Below are 10,490 nucleotides of genomic sequence, written 5' to 3' on the forward strand. Positions count from 1 at the left end.
ATTTTTCGGTTCACATAAAGCACCGTCTCGCTTTATGAGATAATGGCGAGTTTTGTTGGAACGTCCATGGTCTACGACCGAAAAGTTTGCGTGCCCATGGCTCTAAAGCAACTTCTAAAATATTTTCCTTATTATAAATCGCATTTATGATACAATCCACAAACATTTTATTCACTTTAAGGTGTTTGAGCTCACGAACAATTACAGGTTGTGGTTTCCTAGCCAAATATAACGCAATCACTCTATTAGGCTTGAATTTCATTTCGAATAACTTTTGTTCTATAAAATTTAGACGCAAATTCTTATGGTAGCTTATAAACAATATAAACAACTGTCATTCTAATGAATTTCATGTAGTTGACAATGTCAGTTTAACAGATGTACATTTGTTTAGTTGGTAACACTTCAATCCCCTAACCCCGTATAATGGAAAATATAATAGAATTGTATATGATGAACAACGTAATGAACATTGAAAAAATCAAACAGAACTAAAGAACTAATGTGACGCCAGAATTGCACGACAAACGTAAGACCGATTAAATAATTAGTATATGTAGTCCTTATATTAATTTTTTAAATTTCTAATTTATTTTTTATTAGAAAGATTTTTGAACAGTAGTAAATTACAATATAATTTTTTTATTTTTTTTAATTGAATTTTTTTTGCTTCTTTCGAATATTGCCTATCATCAATGATCCTTTTGGAAATATTTCTTATATATTATTTAAAAATCTTCTAAAAAATTGTTTCTATTTAGAAAGTAGTTTCTTTCGTCATAATTAATTTTAAATAACAAATTTAAGTTATTTATTTTTAAAAAATGTATTAAAAGATTAGTTAATTGACTATTTATATCCCATCGCTTATATTTTTAATTATTTATTTATCTACTAGCAGTGACTTTGGGAGTGGGTTCATATATACCAAGGCGGGTATAACCCCATGAGAGTAACGGAATTTCTATCTGCTAAAATAGACGTCTGGAGGTCTGGACACCAACGAAAAATGAAAATGATGATTAATTATAAATTAATAAATAAATTAATTATAAATAAATCCGGCTCACGTCAGAATTTTTCTTCTTGATTACTAATATTTTTTTTTATACAATTTTATTGGTAATAATGCTACTTTCAACTCGTAAGTGTTCAAAGCAGCGCAACAGTTTAACATTGAATTTAACCAATACCCAACAACCCATTGAATTTATATCTAGCATCTAGACAAGCGTAGGTGTATATTGACAAATATCCTCACTCAAATATCGGCAAATAAATGTGAGTTTGCAACAAGTGACTGCCAGTGAATTGGAAATGAAGTTGACACATTTGCATACTTAATAAAATTTTCATGTTTTTCGCGCCTGTTTGTGCACATTAATTTTTAGCTGCTTTTATATTTCATATATACTTTCATATATATATATATATATATATATATATATATAATATTATATATATATGTATATAATTCAGTACTCATGCTCTGTGCACTTATAGCGACGAGTTTTTTAAAAGGATAATTTAAGTACTAAAATTGACACAGTTGCCGCTTTGAGTGTATGTTTGGGTGTGGGCACAAGGACATGTGAGTTAGTGCCTATAAATGGCATCATGAACGGTAAAGGACCGACCCCACATACACAAAATAGCGCAACACTCCGATGTTTGATGTTTTTTGCATTCGTGCATTTCAATTTGATATAAAAATAAATTTATGACAATTTTATTGATGGCTTTGCTCTGGCGTTCATGTCGAGCGCCTTCCACCTTTCACTTAATACCGCGGCACATATGCTTTATTGATTTCACATATGACATCGACACTGTGACTGTGACTGTGCAACAAATGCAAGTGTTTCATCGCTTGACTGGATGTGCATGTGTATATGTATATGTGTATGACGGAAGGATATGGGTGTATGGGAGTGTGCGTTGTTGTTTGACATATCATTTATGGCATAGCAACAAAAATGCTTTTATCAAAAGGCTTTAAGCAAATTGTTGCTTCGAAGTATGAATTTGTTGCCATTGACATAATATGTTGCACACAACATTTTTAAAAATATCACAAAAAGCCAAATAAAAAAAAAATTAATATGGTATTTTTTATTAACTCATTTTTTATTCAACAGTATTTTTAAATGTAATATAAAGTGAGTGCATTTCCAACTATGAAAAAATGTTATATTTTCACTTAAAATGCGTTGAAAGTAAAAAATCATGGCAGTTAATAACAGCCTTTTCGAAACAATTAATTTAATTGTAAATATTTACAATTCCCTTACACAATATTCAAGTTAAATAACAAAAATCACTCCGAAAATTTTATAAACAAAAATTGTGCAACATTTGCAACTAAAATGCAATTAAACTTTTGATTATGTCACCGAAATCGCATTAAAACTTTAATTAAACTTAAATGCACAGCGAACTCCGCTGCGTTTTCACAAAATTCTTAATAAAAGTTTTAGATTGGCTTTAGTCTAAAGCGAAACTGTAAGATATCCTTTAGTTGAGACAGTAAAAACAAATCGCATCCAAGCTGAATGCATCGCATCCACAGATGAAGTGAAATGTCACATATATGCATTGGAAAGCTTAAAATAAACAAGAACTAAAAAGTAAAGGATATTAAACCTTTTGACACAAGTTTTGCACTTCCAACTGAAATGAAGTAAGTCTCTTCCAGTAGAAAGTAGGCGCATATGTAAAAGTTTAGTTAAGGTTCAGTTAGTCGGTACGTACCGTAAGAGCTCTAGTCAAAGCGAAATCCACAACCAACCACAGCTGAGTATTTGATACGAGCAAAATAAACAAAAACGGTGAACTTCGTTCTCTTCTAGAGTGACTAGTTCCCATATAACTAATAAATTTCGTTGTTCTATCGTTTACGTTTTTCATTGTTATCACATACTGTTTCAAATATCTATTTATATATATTAATTTAGGTATAATACTATTATTTTAAATTGTATATAAGCATGGTTTTTGCTGACTTATATACGTCTTATAAAGAATGAGAGTATCACTGGTACTAATGCATTAGGAAGTATTACTGGAAATGGAGATTAGAGATTAACACCATTGAAGGTGACGGGGAGAGAGAAAGACAAAGGGTAGAATAGAAGAAAGAGAAGAAAAAAGAAGAGAAAAAGAAGAGATGAAAAGAAACCAAGAGAAAAGAAAAGATAGGTAAAAGAGACAATAGTAGAAAGAGGAAAGACACACGTGAGGGAGAAAGAGTAGAGAGAGGAGAAAGAGAGGAGAGAGAGAAGAAAGAGAGAAAAGAGAGGAAAATAAGAGAAAAAAGATTGAAATAGAAGGGAGAGAAAAGAGTGGCGATAGAAAAGAGAGATGTAGTGTATATCTGAAATTGTGAACCGTTTATATGAATAGAATTAATCATTTATAATCTTATAAATTAATTCATATAAAGAAAATTATAATTTCAAAGAAATTATGTCAAAGATGTGAACTATTTTCAATATTTTGTGGATTAGAGCTCTTAATAAATGCATAGACGATATTTCTTATTTTGCATTTTAATATAATGTTGCTTCTCAAAGGAGATTTTTTTTTATCAGTCACTTTTGGACTACTCCTCAAATTCTGCGGTAACTCTTCCGATATTAAAACAAAAGAATTTTATTTCATTACATTTTTATTCGATGTTCAGAGGAAACCTGAAAACAGATTGAACTTAATGTATAATATTTCTATCTTGTCTCGAAAACGGGTTATTAATTATTACTAACATTATACTCATGTTTTCAGCATACACAAAACTAAAGAAATAGTTCATTAGGTTCTCTGTGATATTCTAAGAGAGCTTCTGAAAATTTTATTTTCTTACTGACAAATACATTTGGTGTATAGTGTATATGGAAGAATGAACCAATGAATCACTTACTTACTTACTGCTGCCCTTCTCTCTTAGTGAAGCATAGGGCCGTGGCCAAATAATCACAGCTATATATAACTGAATTAATTTATATTGTTTTCTTGTTATAAATTTATACTATTTCATAAATTTTTTATGTTGAGTTCATAAGCCATTCAACATGAAAAACACCAAATCGGTTTTGAATGAAATGTGAATAAGCCTAAAAATGTTATAACACTTAAGTGATTTTACAATTGGAACTATATGTAAATAGAAAGAAAATAAAAAACATGAAATAATATATAAAAAATTATACTTATACGTAAATAAATATGAGTATTATATTCCATTATTATGTTATGTTGAAACTATTCCAGCCAGTGCACTTGAGCACTTTTACTCTCTATTAACTGAGAGGTATCTTCAAAACCCCTCTTTACGCCTTGACTGGATTATTGTGTATCATTTCATTATATTCTAATTATAAAGTTTTAATGCCCTTTTAATTTAAAAACCAAATTTTTTTTGTTATGCTATAAGAAGTTAGAAATAAAAAGTTATGAGTTCTTTTTTAAATACAAATAAAGTTTAAGAAACCTTAAATACCAGAAATAATTACTCTTGAGATTTTAAGAAGTTGAAATACTTTAGACATGCAATAAAATTACATTCTCTTTTTAGAAGTATCCATAAATAGAGTTTTTTGAATATTTAAATAAAGATATTTCAATTCTCAAGTTTAAATATATAAAAGAACAGAAAAAAGAACACTGACAAAATAATTTACCCAAACGAAAAGAAATCTATACAAAACTTTAAAAAGTTTCTATTTCAAGTTCTGGCTTTTAGTTTCCGGTTGCAATGCACGAATGGGTGGATTTCTGCTGTCGACCGCCATTCACACTGCAATCACACAAATTGCAACGAAGTTGTTGTATTTGTTCACCAAATTTGCATTTAAGTTTTCAAATGGGCTTAACGGCTTGAATGCCGCTCGCGCACATTGATTACAATCTGATTCAACTGTCATGTCAATTTCCAGTCCCACATATACCGACAAACAAGCGAAAACATGTGTGCATGCCACAAGCTCAACACTGCACAACACCTACTGCTGCGCCATACGGTATTGTTTGCAATTTGAACCGGAAATGACTTCACAAAGCACAAGTCCTGGCGTAACACAAGAAATCTGAACGTTTGCGTAACTGCAACCAGAACTGCACATCGCCAGAGTGCAACCAGAGAGGCACGTGCGCGTGCCACAATTTACGCACAACAAATGTGGCATTTGCTGCAATTGAACGTTAACTGCGTTAAATGCTCTGATTAGCGTTTTAAGGGAAACGGATTTTTGTTGCAAACATTGCCAAGTTAAACAACTTGACAACAAGGAGCAAAGCAACATTGAAATACGAAACTACGGAAATGAAAATCACAAAATTACAAAAGTCTTTAAACTATTAAAAATTTTCTTACTTGGAAAAGCAAGCAATTTAATATTATTTAATAGAATTTATATAAAAGTTTTTTTTTTCAATTATTCAGCCCCAATAACTCTATTCATATAACATATTGAACTACGTCTAAGGGAATATATATATATATATTTCTCTGACAGTAAATCAGCACTCCTAGCACTAAGCTCACCTCGAGTGACCACAAAACTAGTGTGGGAATGCCTTCTACTTCTCAAAGACCTTGCTGTAAGCAACAGGGTACACTTAATATGGATCTTAGGACACGGCAGATTTGAGAGAAACGAAAAAGCAGATGAACTAGCCATAGAAGAGGGGGCCTCATATTAGATTGGGCCACAACTATTCTACGGTTATGCAGCTTTTCAGAAAGAGCAGTTCAGACTGATTGGGATAATACAATCGCCTGCAGACAAGCTAAAGAATCCAAGCCGTATCGTTCAAAAGTTAGAACTAGGGAGCTACTTATGCTGAACACAAGTGGGATCCGACTTGTCACAGGGTTTTACAGTGAGCATTGCAGAGTTAAAAAGCTTCTATCGAACCTAGAGGCGATAGCTGCAGACTTTGTTGCGAAGAAGAGGAAACACCAGAACACATTGTGTGTCACTGTGACAGTCTCGCCAGACTCAGACTTCGGTACTTATTCTCTACCTTTCCAATTATAACGGAATTAGGCATCATCTCTCCAAAGAACATAATGGCGTTCTTAACTGTTACTCGTCTATAGAATTAAAGTGGATATGTCACAGTAACATTCAAAGGAAGCAATAACGTGGTGACAAGTTTCCAAGCGGTTTTAAAATCTAATCTAATCTAACATATATATTGTATTCGCAACATTCATTTAATAGTTCGATTGTTTAGGAAATTTGATAGGTTAATGAATTTCACAACTTTGTATTAAAATCTAGACAGTAAAGATTTATATACACATAAAATGCTTAAAATCGGTGTATAGGAATCTGAAGTTTAACTTATAAATGGAAATATCCAACACAAACTTAAAGCTATAACTATTTTTTACTACTCTATTAAAGTATTACTTTTTAGGCGGTTTTTTCAAATAGATCCAAATTTAAGCTAATTACTGGATTCTTAACTACACTAGTACTGATATTAACTAACACCTTTCAAAGATGGCAGAAGATACTGATATCTGTAGATTCTGTAAGATTAAGAATGAAACTTCCACTCATCTTATCTGAAATACTTTGCAGTGATCAGGAAACATGTACATTTTCTACACTCAACTTTTATTGAATCGAACAATTTTATAGATCTAGAACTAAGCGACATCGTTATGTTTTTCAATAACCTTAATTTGTCCAGATCACTCAATTTATCCAGATGCTATCTCTCCAGAGATAGACCTATACATAGAGATAGATCTTACAGATTGCAATGCACCACTTCGTATATTACTAAGAAAAATGATAACTATTATGCTCGCGAAAATAATGGAATACCAAGTTTATTGTTTGATCTTTATTTTAGTACTGTAAAATTACAATCTTAAGACTACCTTAAAATGTATTGTGCACAACCGCACATATGCCTACGTAAGCATTAAAATATTGTTGTTTATGGAGTAGCATGCATGCATGGGTATGTATCTAATAACATAACTTTGTTGCGTAAGCGATATTGTTGCTTGGGCGATAAGCGACATAAATATGCTAGCTAAGCACATTCCATGTTGCTGTTCATAACAAAGTATACCTTCCATGCATATACGCTACATAACAGATTCTGGCAAATAATCTATAAACAGTAAAGATTTTATGCCAATAACTCTATTGGATATAATTAAAATTGGAATTAATAAAAGAAGATAATGGTTCGAGCACACATTACTTAAGCCTAATGATGAAGTGCATCACGTAACACCCGATTCAAAGTCACGGGAGAATAGGAGCAGAGGCAGAATACAATGGCATGATAGCAAATGCCACCAATTCTCCATTACACCAAAAAAGCGATTGGGATTTTATCTGAATATCCTATATTTTTAATAAATACTATGCACATAAATGAACTTATTTGAATGTAATTATTTTTTGTAATTAAAAACCCGAATAGTCCTTGTCATAGGTATAATTAAAACAATACTATAAAAAAAACAAAATATAAAGCTAAGTTCCATTTGAATTTCTATTATTTTATCAATTAAGATAAATGAAATATCATCAACATTGAAGCAGGTTCTCACATTATAATCGGTAATTATCTATTAATCTCTTAGTTCTTAGCATTGGTATCATTATTTGGATTGATCTTCAGTTCACCTTATAGCATCAATTTTTTTTCTCTTTCCCTCCTTCTTTTGCTCTGTTTAAAAAAATGATGGCACATATACATAGATTGGATTTGGGGCTTGTCGCATATATACTGCTTCGTAATCTGTACCTCATCATTACATAATAGATTTAATGTAGCCACTTATCAATCTTTAACTATACTAATTATGAAGTTGTAGCCACAAGTTTAATTACTTAAATTAAAAATTTGCATTCGAATTTAATTTTATTTTAATTTAAATTGAATTTTAATTCACTTTTAATTGAAATTTAATTTTAATTTAACTTTAATTGAAATTTAATTTTAATTCAATTTTAATTGAAATTAAATTTTAATTAAATTTTAATTTAATGCTCTTGTGATTTTAATTTAATTTTAATTTTATTTTAAATTTAATTTAATTTTAATTGTGATTTAATTTAAACTTAGTTTTTAATAAATTTTTATTTAATTCAAAATTTAAAGTTATTTGTATTAATTAATTATTAATATAATTCAATTTAATTTTTATTTTATTTTAAATCAATTTTAATTGTATTAATTAATTATTAATATAATTCAATTTAATTTTTATTTTATTTTAAATCAATTTTAATTCAATTTTAATTTAATTAAAATTTAATTTAAATTCAATTTTAATTAAAATTTAATTAAAATTTAATTTAAATTCAATTTTAATTGAAATTTATTTTAATTTAATTTAAATTTTAATTTAATTTTCTTGTGATTTTAATTTAATTTTAATTTTATTTTAAATTTAATTCAATTTAAATTTTATTTTAATTTAAATTTAAATTTAATTTTAATTTAATTTTTATTTAATTCAAAATTTACAGTTAATTGTATTAATTAGTTATTAATTATTAATTTAATTCAATTTTATTTTGATTTGATTTTAATTCAATTTTAATTTAATTGTAATTTTTTTTTTGTATTTTAATTCAATTTAATTTAATTTTAATTTAAATTTAAATTTAATTTAAAATTAATTTAAAATTAATTTAATTCTAACTTAATATAAATTATATTTTAATTTTGTTTTATTTTCTTATGTTTTATTTATTATATAAATATTATTAGAATATGTATACAAAAATCTTGATTTAGTTTGTATTGTATGCAGATTTATAATTTACTTCAGTTAAATCAATAACATTTCACCTTAACTATGAGAAGCAATAAAATCTACTTCAACTGTTAAGCACCTTGAATTGTATTAAGTTGCCATAAAACTCCTTAATCGATTTCTTTGAAAATCTTTTACATGCAATTAACTTTAGGCAATTTATTTCAGAATGAAACTTTGAATAATTCAAATTATATTTTCACTGTTGCCGCATATCAACACCACAACACCTAAAAAAAAAAGTTCAATCCAAAGTGCAATAACTTTTGCACAACAATCTAATCACACCTTGAACCTCAACGCAACATTCACTTCCATAGTTTAAAAGTCATTAAAAAGTTTTCAAAGTAGTTAAGGAGTTAAGAAATTTGATTGAAATTTCAGCTTAAATGACTGAGTAGCAGACTACCAACACCGTCTTAGTTCACTGAAACGACAGGAAAATGAAGTTTGGGAATTCATAGAGGCAACCTGCATATATTCATATGAACTGCAGTGAAAGTGCAACTGGCACACGTTTCCCGCTCACACTGTCTAATCATGATTTTCACAATTCATGTAATTAATAATAAATTCATGCGATCAAACGAAATCAATATATATCGTGACATCAATAGTGATTTGAAGCAATCACACCACCAGACCACCATACCACCATACCACCGTACGCAGTATCGCACGCAGTATCTCACGCCCACTTTAGTGTGTCAGATAAAAGCGCATTTCCGCTGAAAATGTTGGAAATTTGTATGCAAACCGCGAAGTAAATTAGATTTTTATTTTCGTGGTGGTTGTGTCACTTCATCAGCCTGCGTCTGTCAGCAACAACATTTCAACGCAAAATGTTTTATGCCATCAACACCGAAATTAAAGCTTACAACTGCTAATGCCGCGCAATGACAACGCCAATGACAGGAGTCGAGCTACGAGGCAACAAGCTTTGGTGTCCGTCCACAAGGATCCCAGAGTTCGATTAAAATACATCGCCTGCAATTTAGTTCATAAAATGCGATTTTCACTCTGTGCGACGACATAATCTCGTTAAAATTGCAAATGCGCCAATGCGACAATGCGACAGGCTCATCCTAATAATAATGAAGAAGCATTAGCTTTCTTCGTGTGTGGCGAGAATGTGTGACGCGATGCGTATTAATGACATTAAAATTTGTTGTTTTGTGGCTGAGAGCGTTTGATTTTTATCTTTCAAATTTTTATAACTATACACGCGTCGGGGGCGGATATAGTATAGCGATGTTAAAGGCAAATTTCATACTTTACTGTTAAGTTATATATTGAGTTTATTTTGAATTAAGAAGATATCTCATGGATACATACCATGCGAATAAGATGAAACAACATACATTGCATTAGTTCTACATCATATCAGTTATAGTAGGTAAGATAATACTAAATAAAAATAGTATTTTCTTTCTAAATGGTACTTGGAAGAAGATGACTCCTTGGTCGAAGAGATAAAACAATTCTATACATAAATAAAATTATTTTATTTTTTTATATTAGTCTTAACTGTAGAAGTGAAAGTAGAATGATTCTAACGCAGATGTAGGGAGGACGCTAATACCAGGTGTACCCGTATGAAATGAGCGTTTTTGGTGAAAATAAAACACTAATTATTAATAGGAAAGTAAAAAACATTTTATTCAAAGTATTGGCCATTGCTTTCTACACATTTTGA

The sequence above is a fragment of the Teleopsis dalmanni genome, chromosome 1, assembly GCF_002237135.1.
Source record: "Teleopsis dalmanni isolate 2A chromosome 1, ASM223713v2, whole genome shotgun sequence".
Taxonomy (NCBI): Eukaryota; Metazoa; Arthropoda; class Insecta; order Diptera; family Diopsidae; genus Teleopsis; species Teleopsis dalmanni.